This window comes from Microtus pennsylvanicus, chromosome 11 (assembly GCF_037038515.1).
Source record: "Microtus pennsylvanicus isolate mMicPen1 chromosome 11, mMicPen1.hap1, whole genome shotgun sequence".
Lineage (NCBI taxonomy): Eukaryota > Metazoa > Chordata > Mammalia > Rodentia > Cricetidae > Microtus > Microtus pennsylvanicus.
The window spans coordinates 49633893-49660365 of record NC_134589.1 but is presented as its reverse complement, the minus strand read 5'-3'; the positions used below and the strand labels follow the sequence as shown (position 1 = coordinate 49660365).

Genomic DNA, 26473 nt, shown 5'->3' with positions numbered 1-26473 from the left:
GATTTGAGGAGGGAGGGAGTTGAAGGCATCCAGAGGGAAGGAGGGAGGGAGGGAAAGAAGAAGGGAGGAGGGAGAGAGGAGGGAGGGGTAAGGAGAGAGGGAGGGAGGGAGGAAGTCTCTTTCCCTGGATGGTCTGAGGGGAAGGTGTTACAGATCCCCTCATGCCTGGAGAGATGGGAGCCTGGGAGGTCTGCTATTGTTCTCATAAAGATGATGCGTTAGCCTGGGTTCATCAGAGGAACAGAACAGACAAAAGGGTATTATTAGATTGACTTGCAGGTTACAGGCTGGGGAGTCCAACTCTGGCTATATTCACGATGGGGAAGCTGGGAACCCAGTAACTGCTCAGCCCACAGGACAAGATTTCTCAGTAGTTCCAAATATGTCCTGAAGTCCTAGAGGATTACTGGAGAGCTTTGGTCTTCAGCCTGTGTTGGAAGGCCAGAGAAGTTCAGTTCTGATGACAATGAAGGATGGCTGGAGCAGCAGCAGAGCAGCTGCACTCTCCAGCAAGGTGCAAAGCATGCAGGCGAAAGCATCAGTTTCCCCCTCAGGCTTCTTTCCACCCGAGTCTCCAGCAGAGGCGCTGTCTACTCTAAACATTTTTACTTTACTTGTGTAATCTCCTACAAGGCTCCCAGGATCAGAGTGCTTGGAGCTCTCTCCTCTCTGTGTCTGTTCTTGGGCAGGCTTAGCATAGGCAAGCAAGGTTGCATTGAGTCTTTCCTGGAGTCATGTAACCTGTCTGGAAGAAGTATGTTCAGGTGTCCAATGACTTCTTTGCAGAACTCATGACACATCTGTATGTGACTCAACTGTGGACCTGGGGAGCGTGTGCAAATGCCACTTGCACCTCTAGCTCTACACCTCTAGCTTGCTCATGTGAGTGATGAAGAGTTCACACTATAAAGATACAGCTGAGGTGCGGAGGAGAAGGTGAGGTTCCAGAGCCAAGAAACTGGACTTCTACTTCACTTCCATCTCTTAAGATTGATGTGAGTTGGTCCCTGGCACAAGATTCCTGCTCCTGCTGAGCTGAAGCTGTCCCAAGGATGGCAACTGTTGCTTGAATTCTCATCCAGGCTGTTATGAGGGCACGGCAAAACTGGGGATGTGGGGTGCTTTGTAATCCCATGGGGTGTGAGGTGTGGTGAGGGATGGAACCGGAAGTTCTGCGACCTGTTGTCAACTGTCATGCTCCTCACCATTTTGTCTTCCAAGTGCTGCTGGCTCTTAGCCTCTTGGCATGGGGACCCAGGATCTTTGCGTTCACCATTCTCCTGCCCCAAGGTGCTCCCTATTCACACCCTCAGCCCTCCTTGGGCACAGTGAACTTCTTAGCTCCCCAGCTGAGACTCGGTTTCTAAGTGGGTTCCTTTCTGGGACAGGCTACCCAGAAAGCTTGCAGGGGTTCTGCCTTTGCATGTTAGCATGCATAAGAATGATACCTTCCCAGAAAGGAAAACATCTCTTGTTTTCTTCCAGTAAATCAAGGTGGGAGGTGCATTTGTTTAATGGCCCCTGTCCACAGCTAATCCAATTTGGTAAGTGACTTGGGAAAATGCTGACCTGACACTTTGGAAAGTGGACTCCAAGGAAAGGGCCTGGGAAGCAATACATGCAGGACTGTGAGCTGAAGATCCAGCAGTAGAATGCACATGTGGACCAGGGTGTCCTGTGCCCTCCCTGTACAGCAGGCAGTCACACGTGTTCTTGTTAGCACATTCGCTTGAGCATGTGTGGGGGATGGCTTTCCTTTCTGGCTCCTGATTTGAATTTCCACCCACATATCTGTTGACTGTCTGCCTGCCTATTAGAACCAGAGCTTTAAGGTTCAGAAAGTAGACCTACGCACGGTGGTTAACGAGCAATGACCCTATAGGGACAGGCACACATTTGCTTCAAATAATAAGAACAGTGATAGGCAGAATTATATATAGTCTTCAGAACCTGTGAATATGCCACATTATATTCAAGGAACTCTTAATTTTCTCTTTTGGTTTATTTAGTTATTATTTATTTATGCTGAGATAGACCTTGCTACACAGTTCATGTTGCCCCCAAACTCAATATGTGGCCCAGGCTGGCCTTAAACTCACGATTCTCCTGCTTTACCTTCCCTAGTGCTGGGATTGTAGATGTGTGCCACCACACCCAGCCAAGAAACTTTTGAGTTCATGATCTCCATACAATAGGATGCTGGGTGGATGATGCAGGAGTGCCCAGTATCGAGGCAGGGGCCTGGGTGATGTGCCTTGGAGAGACAGGGGAAGGCAATCTTGAAGAGGAATGTAAATGATCTCTATAAGAGAAAGACAAGGCAAACTGAGTCCACCCAACCCACTAGAGGTGGGATATCCTCAGAGGAGATAGGTCCCAGAGACAGAGTGATGGGGGGCACCACACTCCAAAGAGGGATGCAGGCTTATTAACAAGCTTAGGGACCCCCAAGAGAAGCATTTGAGCCACGTAGGCTCCTAACAGCCTGGAGCTCTAGATGCAGCCTGACAAGTGCTGAGTGCAGTGGGACTCTTAGCCACATTGATCCCGACACTAAGCTCCTATTAATGGAGTCAGAGGAGGCAATTGCTTTCTTGGCAGCCACAGGCCGCTGACAGCTCACACAGAGCTTCCAGTCAGAGACACCCTGATGGCCCTGCAGGAGCAGCTGGGAACATGAAACCTGCACTCCTCAGCCACTGAGCCCAGTCAGCTGCCCACTGGCCTGTCATGTGGGCTGCCACGTTAGCTGCCAGCCTCTTCTGTGATGAGGACCGTCAGCTGTTTGTCCTACCCTGGGCTTTTTACATGGATCTAAGTTGCCAACAGGGCAGCGGGAATCTGTGGTGGGTTGACTCGTCACAGCGCCCCCTCCCTCATTGCCAATGTTGCTACTACACTGGGCTTCCCTGGATTTTGATCTCCATGGCTTGTGCCTGCAATCTGCGTATTGCGAGCCTTGCTGATCTGTGTTGTATGCCTTCCAGGTCCTATCTCCTCAGATTCACTCCATTGGGCCTGATCTGGGTTTTGACTCCTGATCTTGCACACCTTGCCCAGGGATCAAAGCTACTCTTTCTCTTGCTGCACGAGGTCATCACGGGTAAGAATCCCTCCTCGGCCCCCAGCTGCACCCTCTGAGTCATCAAGTGTAGTAGGAGCTGTGGGCCTGCTTTTCGTCCTGCCCAGCTCTGGCACGGCTAGCTTTACACCAGAAATAACAACACAGAAACTGTATTCATTTAAACACTGCTTGGCCCATTAGTTCCAGCCTCTTATTGGCTAGCTCTTACATATTGATCTAACCCATTTCTAATATTCTGTGTAGCACCACTAGGTGCGCTTACCCGGAAAGATTCAGCATGTCTGACCTGGCAGCTTGCTTCATCACGTCTGGCCCAGAGAGGGGAAGCATAGCATCTGTCTGCGGCGTCTTACCTCACTTCCTCTTCCTCCCAGCATTCTGTTCTGTTTACTCCACCTACCTATGTTCTAACCTATGAGGGCCAAGCAGTTTCTTTATTATAATTAACCAATGACCTTCCTCCATCAATCAAGGTCTGCTGTGTGTGCTTCCATGGTCTTTTCTGCCTTTGTTAGTTTCTCTCCATTGTTTCTTGGTTGGATGCTCCAATTCATGTCACCCTCACCTGTGAAATGTGTCCATCCAGGAAGAACAGGAGATGTCACCGTGTGTCTCACTGGACATTCTTATACATCTACAGACAACTGGAAACTGGTCCAGAGATCAGTTCTCATAGGATGAACTGCAGAACAATGGGCGAAGAGGTCGGTTTATGAGCTCCACTCTTCAGTCTGCTGTGTGATACGGTAAATCTCTTGAACTTTTTGTTCCTTTGTTTCATGAGAGCTAATTACTGCAGAGACTCATTGTTCATGACTGTGAGTCTCAGAGGGACAGTAAAGGCTTCTCTTTGTGAAGTCTGCCACTGCTTAACACACAGTGTGACCCACCAAAGGCCTGGCTTGTCACAGTTGAGTTAAAATGTTTTTTACAGACCATGTTCTAAAACCATGAGCCAGGACTTGAGCCAGGCACTGACACCCATTCTGTCCTCCTTAACTGGACAATTGCCTCATGTCACCGCTGTGCACTATTGCGTCCTTTTGTATAATGCATGGTCTTTTAAGAAAAAAAGAAGGATCTCTCAAGTGTCATGACACAGTGCGTCCATTCCAGGGCAGCTGAGAGCTTCATGTGCAGCTCTGGCCCCACGGAGGCAGCTAAGGGCATCTGAGCTAGGGCATATTTCACGTAGAAGGTCCCCCTCAAAGAGTCTTCTCCTCTCAAGTCCTGGCAGTTGCCTCAGAGAGTGGGAAGGACTAGACAAACTTCTGGCCTGAAGAGTGGGATTTACTTCTAAAGATACTCCAATCTCTTGGCCGTCCTGTTGAGAAAGACCAAAGAATGGAAGGGTGTCAGAGGGCCCCAGAAGGAAGAATGGAATGACACACTAACAAGAATGTCTTTACTAATGATTCTGTGTCTTCTATCCTGTGATGTCATAATGTTTTAACGCCTTTAATCTTAACAAGAAGGCCCCTCTTATGGATGTAGAAACAGGCTTGGGCTAGCCTGGAATTAGAAGATCCTGTTCCCAGAATGTGTGTCCCTTACATATGCCTTACTATTATCCTCACCCTGTGGTTCTGATTACCTGGCACACATGCAGGCTAGCAAGGGGATGCTTGTGTTCCTATGCAAGGACCAGCCACTCAAGCGACCTTTCTGTGGCCAGCAGGAGGTGCAGAGCTGGCCCTGTGGTGGTGGTGGCTAAGAGGTGGCAGTCAGGTGTGCCCAACCTTTTGTCATTGCGACACAATGTTGCCCCCTACAAAGCTTATAGTCAAAAAGCTGCATAATCTAGTCACAAATAAGTCACAAAAGCAAAAATAAAAAACAATACCTCGTAATGTCTTAAGCTTACAATTTGGTGTGTCTGCATTCATAGCTCTTTTTGGATACCTATATGTGCAGGTTGAATACAAACTTAGATGCATGATACTCAGGAACCCGGTCAGTGCTGAGCGATCCTCAATGGACTCTCTCCTTCCTTGAGCTCACGAGCACACATTTCCAAGGTGGCCTCCCTGGAACTCTGCCCATCCTTTTTTCTCTGCCCCCTTCTTTGTCCCATTCCCTCTCTTTGTCTTTCTCTTTTGTCCCCTTCATTCTCTTCCTCCATCTACTCCTCTCCCCTTCCTCCTCCCCTCCTCTCTCCTCCTCTGCTTCATGCCCTCAGCTCCTCAAGCTGAGCACCACAAGGATCTGGCAGGAGGCAGAGCCAGCCTCTCATGTGGCAGAATAAATGCTGAGCTGTGACAATCCTGTCTGCCTCAGAAAGAGAGGTTTTATGTAGTTTTTGGCATTTACAAATCCTTTGTGAAAAGGTCACTCTGTTCTTGGAATCTTTTATTAATGCTGAAGACTGGCCCCGGAAATGTCATGTCTTTTTACCATGATATTTACTCAAAAAAGTATGACTAAGCATTGGAAATTCTATCAGCAGCTCGACCCCGGGAAGCTAGGGACTCTGCGGGGACAAACAGATGCTGCTTCCCCTGGAATATGTGCTCCCATCTCAGAGAACCCTGAGTGGAGTGGAGGGATGGACAAGGATGGGTGCTTGTACATCTATGGGTGTACAGAGCTACTGTCCTGTTGGAGGAAGGCCGCTTGTTTGTTTCCTGACTGCTCAGACCCGAAATCACCACACAGAAACTGTATTAATTAAACCATTGCTTGACCCATTAGCTCTAACTTCTTATTGGACAACTCTTACATCTTAACTTAACCCATTTCTATTAATCTGTGTATCACCACATGGCTGTGGCTTACCGGGTAAAGTTCTGGCATCTATCTCCAGCGGAGCTACATGGCTTCTCTCTGACTCCTCCTTCTTTCTCCTAGCATTCACTTTAGTTTTCCTTGTCTACCTCTGTTCCCTGTGCAGGTCCAAGACAGTTTCTTTATTAACCAATGGTATTCACAGCATACAGAGGGGAATCCCACATCACTGTCCCAGCAGCTCCAGAGGACAAGTAGGGCATCTGAGCTGGAAGGGAGTATGAACTATACGCAGTTTTACATCTCCACCTTATGGATGTGGAAACTGGTGCTCAGAGGGGAGAAGATACCCACTGCATCAGCTAGCAAGTCAAGTGCAAAATGGAGACTGAGGACCGGGGCTCCTGCTCCTGTGTTGGTGGGCAGGGTTCTTCACTGCAGTCCAATGTAGCCTGCAGTGGAAGGAACACAGACTGGGCCACCCTATCCCTTTATTACCTCCACTATCTCCATGCCTTGCTGCTTGGAACACCAGACATCTTTCCTCAGAGCTCTGTTGTCCTTTCAGATGGTCTCAGGGCTTTGGACACAGAGGGGTTGAGGTCCGTTCCATTATCGTTTGCCTCCGATTGCCACAAGAAGCTCAGCAGGCTTGGGACTCTGACATCAGTCAGTTCTTGCCTCTCTGTCTTGAGGCTACAAATCTAAGATTGAGCTCAGCATGGCTGGGCACTGGGCTTTATTCCTGGTTTGCAGATGGATGCTTCTCACTGTGTCCTCGTATGACCTCTTCTTTGTGCTTGCCAGGGTGGAGAGAGGATGCTCAGCCTTTCCAGTGTCCCTCCTTAGAACATCCATTGCATCTCAAGTGTCACCTTCATGACATCATTTAACCCTGATAACCCCCAAAGCCTTCATTTCCGCCATCATCACACTAGTTGCTGGGACTTCAGCACAAGAATTTTGGGGCACATTCAACTGTTAGCACTAATCATTTTATGGGAACAGAGGAGGTGACAAAGAGTGGGAAATGAACAGGCAATCTGTCCACTCTGTGTCTGAGCATGCTTTGTTCTTGTTTTGACTGTAGATGAAGCCCAGAACGGAAGGAGAGTCCAGTTCTGCTGGCTCAGTCTATCAGAGGAATTTGCATCTCAGGGAGAGGGAGAGGGGGCAGGCAATCCTTAAGCAAGGAGACCAACAGGCAGAAGGAATGGAGAGGAGATTGCATGTTATTTTAGTATTAATCCCATCTTCAACTATCTACTCTCTTCTATTGCAATGGTCTGAATGGACGTTGAGATCAGAGGCTGAGTCAATGACAGCCTCCTCCTCTGGTCATATTTAGTGCTTCAGGCTGGGAGGTGGGGTGTGACTCCTGCATGGCTAGTCAGTGCTTCAGGAACATTTGCTTGGACTCTGAGTTCCTCATGGATTTGAACCTGGAAGGATGCAGCATCAGTCAGTGGTGATCTTATGCGACTCAAGCTTACTCTTCTTGAGGTAAGAGTTTAGTCTCCATACCAATAGCCATACCTGGAGCACAGAAGTCTTAATATACATTTGCCAGTCATGTATTTTGGATCTCCTATATCCAGCCGCACCTGCAGCGAGACTATTTCTAAATGTTGCTTATATATTTCTTCTTTTACTTAAACAAGTTTAAGTCAGAATGTCTGGTCACTTGCAACCTAAATTGGTTAAGGTATGTGATAAAAGACAAGGAATTGGCCCTACTCTGATCCAGGTTGGAGAACTCAGAGGCGGACTTCCTGTGAGCTCCCTCTGCTGGTGGCCATTGGATAATTTTTGGGAACAAAAATCTCTGCCCCTATGACTCACTGGATTGGTTGAGGCTTTCCTGGCTACTGTGGGGAAGGGGATGGCGGGGAACTGATGTTCTCTCTGTAAGGGACATTGCTATCCAAGCAAGTAACCAGAGCTTTTTGTCATCTGCTGAGTGGATGTCAGCTCTGTCTGTGGCTCATGGCCTGCGGGGGGCGGGAGGGGAGGACAGGGGGGCAGGGGCACTTGTGGTGTGGACCATGCACATGTGAGCTCAGCCATGAGCAGGAATTCCATGCACTTTTGGGCAGGGCCTGCTCCGCGAAGTTTGCTTGTTTGCAGAAATCTACCTCCTCTGAGCCTGGGCTATTGCATCTTGGTTTAGAGAAGATGGCTAGGAATGAGGGGCCGTGGATACTAGCAGGCCATATCCTTAAAGGCTAGTCCAGGAAAGGCCAGGGAAGTAGAACCCAGAACCCTCTGGTAACCTGACCTCTGCTGTTCCTCGTTAGAGATGGGGGACCTTGAGGCCCTGCCCAGGGGGTACTGATGGGGCCTGGAACAACAAGGCACGGTCCACTGGTAGACAGCATCGTGGGCCTGTTTCTGCCCTTCCGGTCTCTGTCATTTGTGTGCCAAGCAATAGAGAATGGGCGTACTGCACCCCTCCTCTTTCAGGAAAAAAAAATGAGGAAGCAGGCCAGGCTGGGTGACTCAGAGGTACTTTCAGACACATATCGGTTTCTGGGTGTGAAAATAGGCCTAGAGAGGCAGGAGATGTTGTTCTAATAGGATAAGGGCCTGCCATTATTTCGTGGTGAGTGGGACAAGCTGTACTAAGAGAATAACTCATACTTCCCTCCTAGGCTAAAGCATGACGTCTTCATAGGAAAATCAGTTCTTTGGCACAAAGAATGACTCTGCCCTTAAACTGTCGGGGAGAGAGTAGAAGGCCTTCTTGGCTGACAGGATGAGCCAGATGCAGAAAGAAACCCCATTCCCTTGCCAGAGAAGAGCAAGTCCTGTGAGCAGGAGAAGGGGCGGGGGGACACACCCCGCAGATGGGGTCAGAGTCACTGGTAGGGCCAGGCAGAAGTTGCAGAAAGACTGGTGAGAGGGAGAAAGAAAAACAGGAGTGTCCAAATGAGATCTCACTCCTTTTCCTCTAGCCCATGGCATGTGAGGGGGAGGCAAGACTAGAGGTTCGCCCTCCTCCTGGTCCATGTGCATCAGGTGCCCCAGAGGACTTGTGACCTGTAGCTTTCTGGGCCGTGCTCCAAGAGTCTCACAAGCAGCAGGTCTGCCATGGGGCCTGAGAAACGGGATGTCTAGGAAGTGCTGGATATTGCTGAGGTTGCTGCTCAGAGGTGCACGCATGGAGAGCTACTGGCCTACTGTTGAATGTCCTGCTGCTGCTGGCTGTCTGGGGATGCTTGAACTCTTTGGGCAAGAGCTGTTGGCATGGCCTTGCAGAAAGGGGCCTGAGAAGGTAGAGTATTGACAGGGGAGAGTAGGGTGGTCTTTCTTCTCCCAGAAAACAGACCACAAAAGGCTGATTCCTAAGTCACCCACAACCCCAGCAGGCATATATCTTTTGTAAGATATAAAGAAGAGTTCATTCCAAGCATGCCTCGCACCCTGTGCTGAGGTTTGTGATGGATGCAGCATGCTGAAATAGGATGCATCCCAGTGACATCACCCTTGTTCTGGGAATTGGTGTCAAAGTTCATGCTTTCCCTGTCTCCCCTGTGCTGTGTGACATGGTGCAGATGACAATCTGCCTGCCCCAATCTTCCTATCTGTAAAATGGAGCAAAGAATATGCCTGCTCTATGGTTCACAGAGATTGCTTAGGGAGAATGAGGCCATGGATTGGAAATAAATATAAACCATGGGCAGTGATAAGTCACGGTCAGTGTGCTATTCTTTTATTTTTATATTCTGAATTAGGGGGTTGCTACCGGACCTCCCTCCCAGATACCAGAACCCACAGATGTTCAAGTCTCTTACATAAAAATGGGGTGCCATTTGCACAAAACATGCAGACATCCCACTGAATGACTTAAATAATCTCCAGGTTGCTTAAATGTCCAATGCACTGTAAATCATATGTAAGTAGTTGTTAATACTGTATTCTTTGGGGGGAATAACAGCAAGAAAAACTCTCTACTTGTTCAAGACACATAATATTTCATTTCTGAATAGCTCAGAACTATGGTGGGCTGAATCTAGCCTCTGAAGACTGGCTCTTAGCTGGGGGAGAAGTGAGAAAAGGGGGGTGTTGTGTGGGGGAGCCCTATCTTTCATAAGGTTAGTTTCCTTTCCTTTTGTTCATATTTTCAGAGACTTCAGATTTTAGAGATAATCGCACCAGGCAAAAGTCCAGACTTGAGCTATGTCCTGTGCTGGGCTTAGCCAGGACTCCCATGAACATGGAAGATGGGAATGAGTTCTTGGGGTCTGGGGAATGTTGGCATGTTCTGGGTTCAAACTGTGCCAATGTTCCTTCTTTGAGGTTTGATGTCAATATCAGAAGGTTCTGGTCCATGGCAGCATCCTCAGAGATTGCCCAAGCAGAAGGGCAAACAGCCATCCTTGTGTTAGTCTTGTCCTACTGGATCCCTTCTATCTAGCGGGAGATTCAGGGCTTGACTTCAGCTTTGAAGGCAGGCATTGATGTACATTTCAGAGATGAGGAGGCTGAGGCCATGGGGGTTCAGATCCATGATGAGAGTTACAATTAGTGGGCATTGGAGTCTTTGCTCTTTGAGTGTGTCTCTCTGCTTCCAGACACCAAGCTCTAAACTGTGCGGTGTTTAAGAACTGCAGCAAGGAACTGCTATCACAAGATCCCTCCATTGATTCTTAGTGCTCAGAGCAATTCTCTTGATCCTTTTATTTTCCTAGTTGAACAAATATCCAGCTACTTGTCTGTATCGACGGTGACAACATTGCCTACATGGCCTCATCTGTGCCTGGTACCCTGGGTAACAGATCTTTAGCTCCAAGTGGCCACAGATACCTGGAGGTCAGAGGAAAGAGGCTTTTTACAAGCCTTCTTGCTTTGTTGTTTGTTTTTTTTTTTCCTCATTAGTCTAGTGCCTAGGAAAATTCCCAGCTTGTCCCTTCTCCCCACCCCCAACCCAAAGCCACTTTGTTGCGCTGGCATAATTTCTTACAATAACATTAACATATCACTGGAGCTCATTACCTTTGGTGTAATAGTTCCCTATTGAACTGTGTCAGACTAATTATGTCAGTTCCTTTTCATTCCAGTTTAGTGCTTCTCCAGAGAGTCACAGTGCAGCACTGGTAATAATGATTAAACTGCTGTCTAATGCTCCACTGGATGGCCAAACCAAACAGGGAAATTCCTCGCTGAAGATGGGACTCGCGCAGCCCCCTCACTTGATGCAATTTGCTGTTTTAAAAGCCGTTCCCTGGTGGCCATTTCTACATGACATTGTGGAGCAGGCGTTGTAGGGGGATGAGAGGACAAATCAGAGAAGGAAATAGCTGCAGGCACTCAAGCAACCAAGAGGCAGCTCAGGGGCTTTCCACTGGCCCGGGGAACCTTGGAGTTCTGATGGGGAACATCTAGAGCCAAGCTCCGCATCTCAGCCTGTGTAAGTGGGAGTACAGGAAGAAGCCAGGGTAATGAATCAGGACAAGCCAATATCAAATGCTTAAAGCTCTGTTGCCGGTGTCAGCCGAGAGAGCCCCGGGAAGATGAATGAAAATGAAGTCATTTTCACCTTCCGAGAGTGGTCTGGGAGAGCTCTTTGCTGGAGCTCAAGTAGAACATGCCTTTGTCTCTTTGCATTAAGGGAAAAAATGAACCTCACACTTTGTCAGGAGCCGTGACAGGGGACTGATACTCTTTACCACCCAGTGGGATGCAGATCTGTCCTGAGAACCCATCACCCATGATTATGATTTTAATAATAACCCCTGGCATCAAATGAACGGCTGGCTACTTTGTAAAGGCATTATGTTGAACTTTCATTTAAGCCCCACAAAGAACTTTATGGGGGAGTGTCTTATAGCCCCATTTTGTAGATGAGAACCTGGGGTATTAGGAGATTAAGTAACTTAAAAGTCCCTCCTAGAACCTCAATATTTGACTACAAAGGTTAGAATATATACAAAGTTATATTCTCTCATCATTCAACCAATTAAAAGGTACCACGGAGAGCTGCAGAGAAAGCCTGGGCCTTAGAGGGTATCTGAGACATCTAGAATGTTGGTAAAAGCATAGATGGTTCTTAGTCAGTTTGTGCTGTATAGAAAAGGACCAGGACTGGGTAACTCATAAAGAAAAGAAACTTGTTGCAGTTCTGGAGGATAGGAAGTCCAGTGTCAGGGTTCCAGAGATCAGCCAGGGCTTTCTTGCTGCTTCGTCTCATGATGAGAAGGTGGCAAGAGAAAGGGCATGAGTATTGAACTTGAATTTTTCAACAGGGAACCCACTCCCATGGTAACAGCTCCTTTTCACTTTAAATCATTTCTCCTTTCATGAAAGTGGCATTCCCACAGCCCGAACTCCTCTCACTAACACTACTTCTAGCTAGTGCCACACAGGGAACCATGTTTCTAACCCTTGAACTCTGGGGCACACATTCCTATCAGAGTAGGTGGCACAGGCCATTCTGATGAGGCCTTAGATTGAAATGAGAATGTTATTGACCAGGGAGGACCAGCCAGCCTTGTTACCACTTGTCCAGGAACTTTTCTGAGATGTCTGTGCATCTGAGTGTTTCATGGAAGGCAGAACTTATAGGAACCCAAATTGGATGGGAATTTGGCTGAGAAAATACCAAAGCAAGTGTTGAAGGAGTGACTTGGCATCTCCTGACTGCTTATAGTATGATGCAAGAAAAGACAAATGATTCTAAGACGGAATTGAAAACCCTGAATGGAAGCCAAACCAAGAGATTGGGAACTCCCAGGATAAAGTGCAAATGATAAAACAAAAAAAAAGCTTGAGACAGTTTGTGGCCATCTGATAAAAGGGTTGGTGATCCAGCCATCTAAATAGGAGCCAGAGATTGGTGCTTAAGAATCATGCACTTGAGGCCCAAGAGCAACCCAAACAACATAAACTATTGCTATAACTTGTGGTTGCTTAAAATAATGAGATGGAAAAAACCCTATTGCTTAAAATATTACTTTAAACGCAGAACTTGGTGAAGTCAACACTGACTGACAGGTAACTCCTGATTTGATATCTAGCTTACATAGTGCCAGAAGGTGCTGTGCAGGCTGTTGGGGAGGAACAGTATAGTCTCACACACTGGGCCCAGCATGCTGCAATACTGACCTGCCTGGCAAGATATACCCACTAGTGCATATTGGCATGACAGCTATGGAGTAACCAGCTGCCATCTGACTGGATGTTAGGCTTGTTCCCCAGTAGAGAATTCGTGCCTGGTGATGGAGGAAGGTCACTGGCTAATAAAGGAACTGCCTTGGCCCATTTCATTGGTTAGAAGATAGGTGGGAGGAGTAGACAGAACAAAACGCTGGGAGGAAGAGGAAGTGAGGCCAGACTCGACAGCTCTCCTCTCCAGAGCAGATGCCTCAGAGAGATGCCATGCTCCCCGCTCCAGGGAAGATGCACGCTATGAAGCTCCGACCCAGGATGGACTTAGGCTAGAATCTTCCCGGTAAGACCAGTGCTATACAGATGATAAGAAATGGGCTAGTCCAGGTGCGAGAGTTAGCCTAGAAGATGCTAGGTAGAAATGAGCCAAGCGGTGTTTAAATGAATACAGTTTGTGTGTTGTTATTTCAGGGCAAAAGCTAGCCGAGCAGGCGGCTGGGGTGTTGGGGACGCAGCCCCGCCACTCCAATTACTACAGCCTGGTATTGTAAACCTGGTCAAAAGCCCATGGTTGGAAGATTATAGGCCCTATGGACAACCTGCTGTTGTTGTCATTTTAAATGGTTATGCTGTCAAACAGGCTTCTAAATTTTTCTGCTTATTCCCATAGATTTGGGTTGCTCTCAACTTCGATTAAAAAAATCTCTTTCTTGCCTTGGGTAGCGATTAATGCAGAGACTCATAACCTGTCCGAGTGCTGACTGTAAGTAACTGTGAGTGCTCAGTTGTGGATGGGTCATCTCTATCCATCTGCTTCCACCCAAGGCTCAGGAAACATGGCGGAAGAGTGGATGGAAAGAGTGTAAGAGCAGACAGAAGAGGAGAGCTATGCCGTGGCTTTTGGACATATCAACTCCCAGCACCTGTGATTACCTGCACAAGATTTGCATAGGATCAAGCCAGTCAAAATCCCAGCATGACTGGGGGGTCTGCAGAGAAGCTATTAGCAGTACATGGTTGCTGAACACGGGAAACTCACTCTCCTTTGGGGACATAGCCATGCCTTAGTGGATAACTCCACACCCATGTACATAGCGGTACATTAACTGCACATAGGAGGTTATTAATAACAAAGAGAAGACATGAAGTTGGGAGGGTGATGGGTATGAGGCACTAGGGAGAGATGGAAGGAGGTAATGGTAGAGGGATATGATCAAAATACATTGTATAAATGCATGAAATTTTCAAAGAATAAATAAAAATACTATTTTAGAAAAGAAATCTTATGTAAAGCACTTAGCATAGTGCTGAGTGAGTGTAGTTGTTATGCTTATATACCAAAATAAACTCATCAAATTTAAAGTATTTGGGGAGAAAAAAAGACGAGCAAATGGCTAGTTGCAGTCAGATGCTTTTCTGTACGAACGTTAGAAAGCAAACTCAAAGTTCAGGCCATTTCATAGTTTGACAAGTTTAGTGGTCGCCAGCAATTATAATAAATTGATTACGATCTCAAATACTGGAGTTAGGCTGAAAGAGCTAAAGTGTTACTAAGATGGATAAATCAATTTGAATTTCATGTATCAATTACTTGAGATATTAAATGCAGAAAGGGGGTAGTTTCACTGTAGAAAGCTCTTTGCAGTAAGTGCTATGCTTCACTTCAAATGAGTTACGTATCTGGAATATGGTAGGATTTATCAATAAAAGGACGCAACCACTGGATAGGGGATCCTGACACTGCAAGAACATTTCAAAGGAGAGGCCACAAGGGCTGTTCGCCATTCCAGCTCCATGGGCTTCAGTGGGCCCCCGTGTGGTATGGGCAGTCACCACTCTGGGAGCCACAGGTAGCTGACTTTTCACTGAGCATGTGTATCTCCACAGGGCATGGAGCCATGGCCACAGGGCTGCCTGCACCTACATGTCCAAGAATGAAGCTGCAGGCAGAGAACTAGAGAGCTTCTGCTAGGCCATCATCCAGCAGGATCACAGGAGAGAGGCAGTCTTTAAGAGCACACGACAGCAGAGGCCTAACATTCAATTCTAGCACCAAAGAACCACAGGCTGGTCACTCCAAGCTGTGAGGGCTGTGACCTTGTGCTAATTCAGCAAAGCTACAGGAGCAGAGCCACCTAGAACTTTGGGGACAGGTTTCTACCCTGTATGGCTATGTATGGGGGCAGGACCTCCACCAAGAGGCCCAGAGGAAAAAGCATTGATCTGAAGATGACTTTCAAGTTGTGAGGTTTTATATTTTCTCAAGACCCATTACCCTATCATATCTGTCTATCATATCTAAGATCTATCATCTATGTGTCATCAATCAATCAATCAATCAATCAATCATTATCATTTGCCTAGCTGATACCACTATTTCGCCTAGGCTGACTTTGAAGTCCTGGTTCAAACATTCCTTTGGTACATGCCATTGCACCCAGCTTCCCTGTCCTTCAAGGCTTCCCCCTTTTAGAACAGGAATCTCCATCCTCCCTGGCCGACATTGAACTTAGGAAACAAGACCTTGTTTGAATTTAAAGGCTCACTTGAGTTTTAGTTCTGTTGATTATTGCTGAAAGGGGTGCAGACTTTTAGTTCTACTAGGATGCAGTAGTTTCCACATAAAGAGGACACACAGTTTGGGGTCTGAGGGTGGAATACAATGGGGTGTGTTGAAATCTTCAGGCCTACATACTAGCATCAAGAAGTGAGGATTTGGGGGTGATGATTGGGTCATGAAGGCAGAACCCTATAAATGGGATTCATGCCCTCAGGAAGGAGATCCCATGGGATTCTGGGAGATGGCTCAATCAATGAAGTACTTTCTGTGTAGGCATGAGGACTTGAGTTCAGATCCTTGGCACCCATGTAAAAGAGCATGGTGCTGGGGTGCACAGCACCAGCCTAGGAAGGGTGAGGGGTGAGGCAGGAAGATCCCTGGAACTTGCTGGTTAGCTCAACTTAGCAAAACTCCCGGTTGCATGAAAGACCCTGTCCCAAAAAAATAAGGTAAAGAGTAACTGCAGAAGATGACTAACTTTGACCTCTGACCTTCACGTGTGCATACACATGTGTGCACAAATACACCTGTTCACCTTTGTATCATGAAGATACACTGAAAGAACAGCCTGCTGAAGTAGGAAGTGGTTCTTTACCAAACAGTGAATCTACCAGGCTTTGATTTTAAACTTCCAAGACTAAATCTGGGAGAAACAAATATCTGTTGAGCAAGCTGTCAAGACTCCTGCTTTGGGTTATAGCAACCCAAACAGCATCAGGGAGTGAACTTTGGAAGTGGCATGCTGAGGAGATGGTGGTTGGCCGGTCTCCTGAGCTGCGCTGGGCTCTGAGGCACGGCTGCCTCTGGAGCAGTGTCTCCTGGAAAGGGAGGTCAGTGTGATAAAATGCAGATTCCTGGATCCCACTGGCCTTTGACAATGGTAATTGGATTTTTTGCTTTTTCTGGCCTATGTTCCTGATAATGCTAAATTTATAGGGATTGATTACTTGACAGCAGAAATTTTATAAGCCAATTCATTTGGGTAATTCTGAATAAATTGAGATTCATATATAATGTATATGGGTGTTTTGTTTCCATGTAGTCTGTGTACCACTTGTGTGCCTGTTGCCTAAAGAGGCCAGAAGAGAGCATCAGATCCCCTAGAACCGGATTTATGAAAGGTGGTGAGCTGTGACCATGTGGGTACTAGGAACAAGAGCAACAAGCACTCTTAACTACAGAGCCGTATCTTCAGCCGAAGGGTTCTTAAAGTTTAAATGCAGGGCTTATCAGGGTCTTTCTCCAAAGCACTTAGCTTTGTAATGTCTTCCTCACAATCTCTGGTGGGAGTGTTTCATGAAATCATTGTTCCCAGGGAGAATGTAAGCTAGGACTCCCAGCATCACACCCTGAGCAACTGGACAGGTCGAGGGGATGGTGGACACAAATGGGTGCAAGTAAAGGGAGTGGCGAGGGCTTGGAGAAAATGTGGCCTACACCCTACTTGCAGTAAGCATCCACCCACAGTCTTAGAGGTTTGGCCCCAGCTGCTAAGTTCCTTGGAAAGAGAAGCTTCCCCTCACGAAGGTAGAGGAATCCTGGGAGGGACATCTAGGAGGTTAGCACACAGTCAGTGTCTACTGAGCTCTGAATAAGGCCTGGGAAGTGCCAGAGGCTGGCACAGTGTGCCTGATCCAGAGACAGAGCTTCCCCGGGGTGCCCACTGGTCAGTGAGGTGCACAAAGAGGGGCTAGCTCTTAGGGCTGTTTCTTCATTTCTAATGACCACATGGGGAGCCAAGGCACATGGAGTGCCCCGGGGATCTTGCTAAGCTGCATGGTTCAACTTAGCAGGTGTCCAGTGTCTCCCAGTTCCTGGAGGTGTCGGGAGTGTTGAGCACCGACTGGGACCTTAGGCCCTAGACCTGCCAGCCTGAGAGCAGCTCCAGTCAGGCCCTGATTCATTGTAGCTGTGGTTTGTTCTGAGAATAACAAAGAACTTATTTTTCTGATGGTGAACAGTGGTGAGGTATGGGTTGTGCATGAAGGGGTCGGTGTCTCTGTTTCATTGGAATTAGGGAGAGGAGGGGACATGGTTCTTTCTCTATGTCATCAGACCGGAAGAGTGGCAGAGGAGAAGGGTGTTTCTATTTCATCATTACGGGGGTGGGGAGGAGCACAGCTTGGTCTCTGCTTCATGAGAGTAAGTTCAGCCCCCTTTCTGGAACAGCAACACCATAACCTCAGAAATGTGAGGTCCCAGGTTTCAGAACCAGACTGGCTGACTGTTTGTCAGCACTGCTAAGTGAACTTGGCTAAAGGGGCTGACTTCTCTGAACTTGGCCCTCTAGTCTTGAAATAGAAAAATGATGGAACATGCTTGAGGCAGGCTAATATCAAAAGCATGTCGGACAGTGTCTGAGGAGTCCTCGTTCTCTGAGTCCTGACCTCATGGCTGGGGGCTGGAACACGTATTCCATGGGCATGATAGAACACACCTGGGTACAGAGACACAGGAGGGAACGCAAGAGCATCTATTCCAGTGTAGATCTGGAGTTCCAGTTCCAGCCCTGCTCCATCTTGTCATCTACGAAGTGAGGATAATAATAGCAGAAATGAAGTTTAGCTAATTATACAGGGTGTTGATATGCACAGTTGTATAAAGCCAACCCAGCAAATGGCAGAGCCAATATGACAGTCTAGGTCTCTTAGAGAGTCACATATACCTTTTCTCCTCCTCCTCCTCCTCCTCCTCTTCCTCCTCCTCCTCTTCCTCCTCCTCTTTTTTCTTCTTTGTCGAGTGGGTTGTCCTTGTTAATACATTATTTAACAAACAGGTCTCCCTAGGAAAACAAACACATCAAACACACAAACAGCTTCTGGTAAATGAAAACCACATGAAGCAACCATTCCATACCCACGTCGATGGCTAGAAACAAGCCCAGACGATGGAAAGTCTTGATAGCGTGCAGCACAACAGGTGGCGGTTTGCAGAAGCACGGTAGCGGTTCTTCACAACCCTGAGGACAGCCCACACGATCTGGAAATTCCACGCCTGTGCATCTACCCTAGAGAAATAAAAATAGACTATCTATAAAGAGACAAAAAATGCCGTCTACATAGAAGGTGCTGTGTGCATGTGTTCATGGAGGTAGAATTCAGAACAGCTGAAAATGTAGAAGTGCCCAAGTGTCCATGATCTGGGGGATGAGTAAGCCAAGTGTGATATAATGGAATAGTACATGACAATAAAAAGGACTTAAATCCTGATATAAGCCCTGACACATGAGCATCAAACACATTGTGCTCAGTGAAAGAAGCCACACAGAAAACCCCACATGCTATATGATACCACTTTCAGGAAAGGTTCAGAGTGGGCATATCTACAGAAATAGAAAGGAGGCTATTGGTTGGTGGGGCTTGGAGGTAGATTGCAGGAACAATAGAGTGAGTGCTAATGGCATAGCCATCCCTTTGGGGAGGGATGGGAACACTCTAAAATTGGATTGTGCTGCTGGCTGCACAGCTCTGCAATAAACCAATGATCAGGGAATTGGGCCCGTTTCTGGTGAATTTTATGGCAGGTAAATTAGACCTCCATAAGGCTTTTAAAAGAAACAGAAGGGGCACCTTGAAACTGAGCAGGATGCATTCTTCCCAAGGCTGCCCAGGAGAACAGCCTCTCTCTGGCCAGAGGGGCAGCATTCTTCCTACAAAGAATGACCTCAGACCCTGAGCAGACCTGTTTTCTTTCTCTCATCTGATCTGAGCGAGCATCTTGCAAAGCGTCAGTCTCTGGGGGCAGAAATCTGACTTCTTTATTCACAGTCAAAGGTGCAGAATCTGGGTCAGTGGAAAGCATGCTTCCTCCTGAGGATCAGGGTCAGGGAGCAGGTGTCAGTCTCACAAATTATAAAGGAGGGCACACACAGGCAGCAGCACTCAGGGGTGGAGAGCAGCAGAAACGTGCCATCTGCCTTCTGCCTTGGGACTGGGACGGTGCTTCTATTCACAAGCCTGTTCCAGCAAAGGGATATGTCAAGGGCAAGCAAGTCAGGCACCAGATGCCAGTCTCTGTAGCCCTGGAGTTTGGGGAAGCGGAGTGTGCTCCATGAGGGGCAGGCACTAGGAGAGTTCAGATCGGGCTCCAGTGGCTTGAGATCAACAGTGATGGCCCTGGGCTGAGCATCAATTGGTACTGAGCTGTCAAAGGCAAAAGAGAGAGGGGCCTGGGTTTTCTTTACAATCCTGTTATACAGTAATCTTAGCTGCTGTGCTATTGCTGTGACAAAACACCATGACCAAGGCAACTTCTAAAAGAGTTTACTTAGGGTTACAGCTTCAGAGGACTAGAGTCCATGATTGTGGAGCAAAGGCATGGTAGCGGGATCTGCAATCTCACATCTTGATTCACAAGTATGAGGCTGAAAGAGATAGCTGGGAAGGATATGTACATTTAACACCTCCGAGGCCATCCCCAGTAACACATCTTCTCTGACAAGGCCACACCTCCTAATCCTTCCCAAATGATTCCACACATTGGGGGACCAAGTATTCAAACACATGAGCCTAGGCAGGTCCTTCTCATTCAAACTACCACAGCAGTCACCATAGAACAAGGCTTTTTCATCCAGAAGAATTACCCATCTTTCTACAACTTCCCCAAAACACATTTTAAAAGATTTTTAAAAATTTAAAGTATGCGTATGTATGTGTGCCCGAATAGGGATATGTGCATGTTTGTGCAAGTGTCCACAGAGGCCAGGGAAGGGCATCAGATCCTGTGGTGCTGGAGTTACAGATGGTTGGAAGCATCGTGGATGCTGGGAACAGAACTGGGATCCTCTGGGAGAATAATATGTGCTCCTGACTGCTGAGCCATTGCACCAGCCCTGATAAAACATTGCATGTGTGTATGGGTGCATGTGTGTACATGTGTGCAGAGGTCAGGAGTCAACACCAGGTGTTGTGTCCAATTTCTCTCCTCCTTAGTGTGGAGTGGAGTTTTCAGAGTTGACATGGGTTGAACCAGGCTGCAGACGAAGAAATGGGGCATTTCTGTATGCTCTTCTAGCTTCTTTGCACCTCCAACCCTCGAGGCATAAGCATCGTGTGCATTGCTGGTACCATGCCTTCCTCAGCACTGCCTGTTTGTATGTTCTGTGTGGATGGCACCGGCACCTTTACTTTTCTGGTCCAGCTTTCTTGTTCAATCATGTGCTTGTAATGTTCACCCAAGCTGCTATGCTGCTATATTCATATTCCATCATTTGAACACATTACACGATATTTAGCCATGTGACTCCTGCTAAATGTCTGAGTGGTTTCCAGTTCAATGCCATTCTGATGTCTGTTGTGGTGTGAACACAGGGTACCATTTGTGGTGGGAGTGGGAATCTTGAGTCATAAAGTCTGCACATGCTCAAATAGACATTGTCCACCAGTGTGTCTGGAGAAATGTGAATGACCAACATAGTATGCATGAAAGAGACAAAATCCAACTCCCACTTTCCCTGTAAGAAGAGGTGTGTACCAAGTATTGCTGTTGGAAGCTACATCTTCCCAAATGTTCATGGGTTGAACTCTGACAAAAAGCTCGTCAAATGTGACTGTATTTGGAAACAAGAACGTATAAGAGGTAGATGATTAACACAAAGCAGGGGGGGGGGGGGCTTTAGGATGATGGTCCTCCATCCAGTCTGACTGATGTCCTTATAAAAAGATTAGATTAGAACACAAGGTCACAAGGTGGGCCACCACGGGGGACACAGGACTTAGGTTTCTGTAAGTCTGTCCTAAAGATGTTTTTCTTCTATGGGCGCATGCTCTATATCCTTGACAGTGTGAAGGAGCCCTGGCATGCTGTCTTCTGTCACTTAAACTGTCAGAACCAAACACCCTAACAACAACCAAAAAATAAAGACAGCTTGATCACAGTGATTGATTTCTCACAATTCAGGAGTCCAAATATCCAGAATCAAGAGGCCCTCATCAGTAACTCTTCTTGGCCTACTGACACCCATGTCCTCACTGTGTTCCAACGTGGGACTGTCCTAGCTTGCTTTATGTTACTGTGACCAAAAGCAACTTGGGGAAGAAAGGGTTTATTTGGTTTACATATTCCAATCACAGACCATAACCACGGGAAGCCAAGGAAGGGACTCAGACAGGAACCTCGAGGCAGGAACTGAAGCAGAGACCAGGGAAGAATAGCACTTCCTAGTTTGCTTCTCAAAGTTTGCTCAGCTTGCTTTTGTATACAACACAGGACCCCCTAACTGATTAAGGGTGGCACTGATCACAGTGGACTGGGCCTTCCCCACATTAACATCAGTCAAAAAAACAGCCCATGTACTTGCCTTCAGAGCAATCTAATACGAGTGTTTTTTAATTGAGGTTTTCTCTTCCCTGCTGATCACAGCCTATGTCAAGTTGACAAAACAAAAACAAAAACAAAACAACCCCCCCCCCCCAAAAAAAAACTGACTAGCACAATACACGAAGGGAGATCCAACTTTCTGGTCTTTTCTTTTCTTTTCTTTTTTTGGTTTTTTGAGACAGGGTTTCTCTGTAGTTTTGGAGCCTGTCCTGGAACTAGCTCTTGTAGACCAGGCTGGTCTCGAACTCACAGAGATCTGCCTGCCTCTGCCTCCCGAGTGCTGGGATTAAAGGCGTGCGCCACCACCACCCGGCATCTGGGGGCTCGTCCGGGATCTGGTCTTTTCTTATAGGTTGCTGTATCTTACTTTTCTGTTTTGATAACCACCATGGCCAAAAGCAATTATGGCATAAGAGTCCATTGGAGGGGGAAGCATGGCAGCAAGCAGCAGGCATGGTGCCAGGAGCAGGAATCTGAGAGAGGAAATGAAAGCAGAGTGAATCTATCCAGTCTCAAAGCCTGTCCCTAGTGACATAGCTCCAGCTGCAAGGTTACCTCACCAAAATGTCCCCAAACCAAGTGTTCAAATACCCCAGCCAACAGGAGACATTTCTCATTTAAACCACCACAGGTATGCTCTAACAATTAATTTCCTCTAAGATAAAACTGTCCAGCTTTGAGGGAAGTCCCTCAGGATACAAAGTTGTTCTAAAGGGAGGTGAAGCATGCCATTCTTCAGGGAAGCTTATCAAGCCCAGAAAGTAAACAACTCAAAGGTTCAAGAAATCTCCTGAAACTGATCAAATTCTTTAGGCCCCTTCCTCCTCAAGCGTATATAAGCTGGCATGCCTTCCAAGGGCCATTCTCAGACCAGCCATTGTGCCTGGAAGAAGTAGAGACCAGATGAGCTGTCTGGAAGAGGCTCAGACCAACTGAACCACTTGAAGACGACATTCTTTTTTTATTTTTGCTTTTTATTTTTTTATAATTAATTTTATTTATTCATTTTTGTTTGTTTATTTATTTGTTGGAGCCCATAAGACTATACAGTAACTACACAGCTGACAGACCAATAGACTAATCCATAGGAAGCCCACTTGCAGAATTATGGGAACACTCATCTTTTGGGACTTTGCTGTCTTATCTGTGGAAACCTTGTGAGGCAATGAAATTCCCTTCAAAATGGGATGTATTCCCAAAACACCTCAGCAGTGTAACTTCTCCTGCATGGGCAATGGAATGAATGACCTTGCTCCATTCCCCCATATCAGGAGGCCTTAGGGTGGTAGCATTCACTCTTTGTTCTAACCGCCAAATTTACATGGCGTCACCCCACAAAATTACCTGCTAACAGACCACATAGAAATTTCTAAAGAAGACAGGCACTGAGTAGGAACATAGCATGCCCCACCTTTGCTAACAAACAAATCTGGGTGTCCCCAAAACTCATTATGACAGAAATTGGACGAGGAGAATGGGTGAATGTCAGGTATTTCCCCTTGGATCCTGGCTCTTTCCTGGGTGGTGTCACCTATTCCCAAGTGCTGCTTTGTCAGGTTTTACCACCCTTTTTGTGATTTTGATATGCATTTTATCATTGTCTTTGCCTATAAAAACTTGAAACCTTGTGGAGATCACCCCTTACTCTTCTTCTCCTCTCTGCATCATCATGCAAAGGAATAAAGAACACGTAGCAGTAACATACTTCGGTTAATTATTTTTTACCCTCAGATCTTCGCTTGCCTTATTCTTCCTATTCTGAGCCCTATACTGAGGCTGGTACTGAAGGCCTCTGATATTTATTTATTTTTACAGGCCAATTCCAGTTCCTCCTCCCTATTCTACTCCTGCTCCCCCCTTCCTCCCACCCACCCCTCATCTATTTGTCAGAGAGGGTAAGGCCTTTTATGGAAAGTCAACTAAGTCTGTCCCATCATGTCACTGAGGCAGGACCAAGGTCCCTCCCCGTCCCCGCCCCCGCCCTGCCCCATGCCTAGGCTGAGCAAGATCTCTCCCCATAGAGAACGGGCTCCACAAAGTCAGCTCATACCTTAGACTTAGATCCTGGTCCCCCTGCCAGTGGCCCCATACACCACCCAAGCCTCACGACTGTCACCTGTACGTGGGGTTCTATGCAGGTTCCTCAGTTGTCAGTCCAGTACTAGCTTGGATCAGATGATCCCGTGGGTTTCCCCACCGAGGTCTTGACCCCTTTGTTCATATTATCGCTTCCTCTTTTTAATTATACTCCAGGAGCTCGGCCCAGACGTTGTGGATCTCTGCATCTGCTTCCGTCTGTTTCTGGATGAGGGTTCTAGTGTGTAGGCTGGTTTTCCTTTGCTTTATGTCTGGTATCCACTTATGAGTAAGTGCATTCTATATTTGTCTTTCTGGGTCTGGGTTACCTCACTCAGGATGATTATTTTCTAGGACTGTCCATTTGCCTGCAAATTTCAAGATGTCATTGCTTTTCACTGCTGAGCGGTACTCCATTGTGTAAGTGTACCCCATTTCCTTTATCCATTCTTCAGCTGAGGGGTACCTAGGTTGTTTCCAGGTTCTGACTTTTACAAATAATGTTGTTACGAACATAGTTGAGCAAATGCCCTTGTGGTGTGAGTGTGCCTCCTTTAGGTATATACCCAAAAGTGATATTGCTGGGTCTTGAGGTAGATTGATTCCTAATTTTCTGAAAAACCGCCATATTGATTTCCACAGCAGCTATACAAGTTTGCACTACCAATAGCAATGGAGGAGTGTTCCTCTTACTCCGCATCTGGAGAGGACAGTCTTTAGCCTGTTGAGCTGCCTACAGGTTGTGCAAGGAGTCCCTGGTTTTCAGCTTTCATGAGCAGTCACTCAGGCTGTGATGGGCTGTGGTGACGCACCTGTCTTTGAGTCATTTCTACTCCTGTAAATAACCTCAATTTTGGTGGTCTCGGAACTTGGGTCTGTGGTCAGTTCCCTATCTATGGTTAGCAGACAGTTATTCATAGCTCTGTAGGAAGAGTGGGACACTTCAGACCAGGATCTCACTTTCATGCAGCTCTATCTCCCAAAGAGGACCAGCCTCAAATATCATATGGAGGGTCAGCCCCTCAGCACAGGTGTTAGGGCACAGTAAACACATAGCATGACTCTCTGATACAGTCGCCTTTGCCAAGCTCTTTACGGTGGCCATTCTCATAGGCCATCTCACCAGAGGAACAGGAGCGCCTACTCATGTGGGGCCTGAGAGTCCAGATCTTCTGAACTTCGAGCTAGCTCACCCTTGTCTGCATCAAACTGTCAAGCCAAATCCAGCCACTTCAGATAGGGAGGGACCAGGGCTGGCCCACACCCATCTCCAGCTCAGGGCCAAAAAGGAAAGGAGGCATGGCTGAGTGACGGATTGTACACAAACTGTCTGAATTGCCAACTTCTGATGGACCCAGAAAGTACAAGGCCGACCTCGAACCAGGCCAGCACTGGGGCTCCGGGGCTCTTCAGGTTTAAAGACCCTGAAAATGTCCTAGCTTTCTTAACTCTGCTTCACTTACATCTCCCCGTGCCCTCACAGCCTCTATTTCACCAGATCTCTTTGCCATTTACCGAGGACTACAGTGCCGCTCCACCCACGCAGGTCCCATTCCAGGAATGATTGATGACCGCTGGACACACACAGATGGACGCCGAGAGCCACGTCTGCTCCTCTGTGCGCCTCAGTGGCGGCAGCGACGCGATTTTTCATGTGCGAGTTGGCTTCTGAGTCCTCGTCGGGCTCCCGAGCGTAACCAAACCCAGACAGGCTCCGTGAGATGAAAAATAAAGTGCAATGTTTATGATGCCATGAAATGCCTTCTTTTTTCCTCCTAAAAAAAGAAACGTATTTATTTCTGTGCGTGTATGGGTTTGTGGTGAGTGCGGGAGGATTAAGCCTTTGAAACTGTCGATTTATATCCTTGAGTTATGTGAGGTCTTTGTCTTGCTGGAGAGAGCTTTCCAGATTGGAAAAGTGAGAGTCAAGCCCTCTGCTCCATCCCGGGGGAGCTCATTTGTTAAGTATTTAAGGGGCATCTACTGGCCAAAGCTGGGGCACAGGGAGCCTCTGGGAGAGGATCCACTGTTGCCCTGGTGAAGACAGTAGTCTGCAAGGTGAGTAGTTCAGCTTGTGGGAAGTGGAGGGAGCTTCCTGCAGAAGGATAGGGGAGGGGATGCTGAAGGGTACAGAGAAACCAGCCTGTGGAGGCAGGTGGGTCCCAGCAGCAGGAGTGGTATCCTCAGATAGGGAGGTGAGTGGTCCTCGAGTAGCTGGGCCTAAATCTCAGCCTTCCTCCATCTCTTCTATTTGGCCAAAGGAAGAATGGGAGAGAAGCTGTGACCTCCGCAGTGGGGCTATGGAAGGGCAGTGCTATTAGTGGCAGGGAGTGGGCAGCAGCGCTGGGCATATAGGAAAGGTTTGCAAGTCATCACTTACTTACTTCTTGGGGCTTGAGTAGAGAAGGGAAGAGAGAGAAGAGCAGAGTAAGACAGAGCCTGACAGTGAGGGAGGTGCAGACCCTACCTTGCAGAGCTCATGATGTGGGAAGTGTAGGTTTCAGGGCCTGGTCTCAGTTCTGCAGAGAATCAAACAGGCGGTCTAGAGAGATGCTCTCTTGAGAGATGTGTTCCCAAGAATTCCAGGGTGAGAGTAGGTCCCA

The 26473-nt window shown here is 47.3% G+C and overlaps 1 long non-coding RNA gene across 2 annotated transcripts; it reads left to right on the top strand.

The window, feature by feature from the left end:
- Nucleotides 1-2772: 2772 nt before the first annotated feature.
- On the top strand, nucleotides 2773-25602 carry LOC142831965 (uncharacterized). 2 transcript variants are annotated; one of them, XR_012907088.1, is made up of 5 exons: nucleotides 2773-2846; nucleotides 2988-3103; nucleotides 3672-3831; nucleotides 24225-24290; nucleotides 25354-25602. It is a non-coding gene; the product is annotated as an uncharacterized LOC142831965 (long non-coding RNA). The 2 variants fall into 2 exon arrangements; XR_012907089.1 differs by lacking the exons at nucleotides 24225-24290; nucleotides 25354-25602 and adding an exon at nucleotides 13742-14128.
- Nucleotides 25603-26473: the final 871 nt, after the last annotated feature.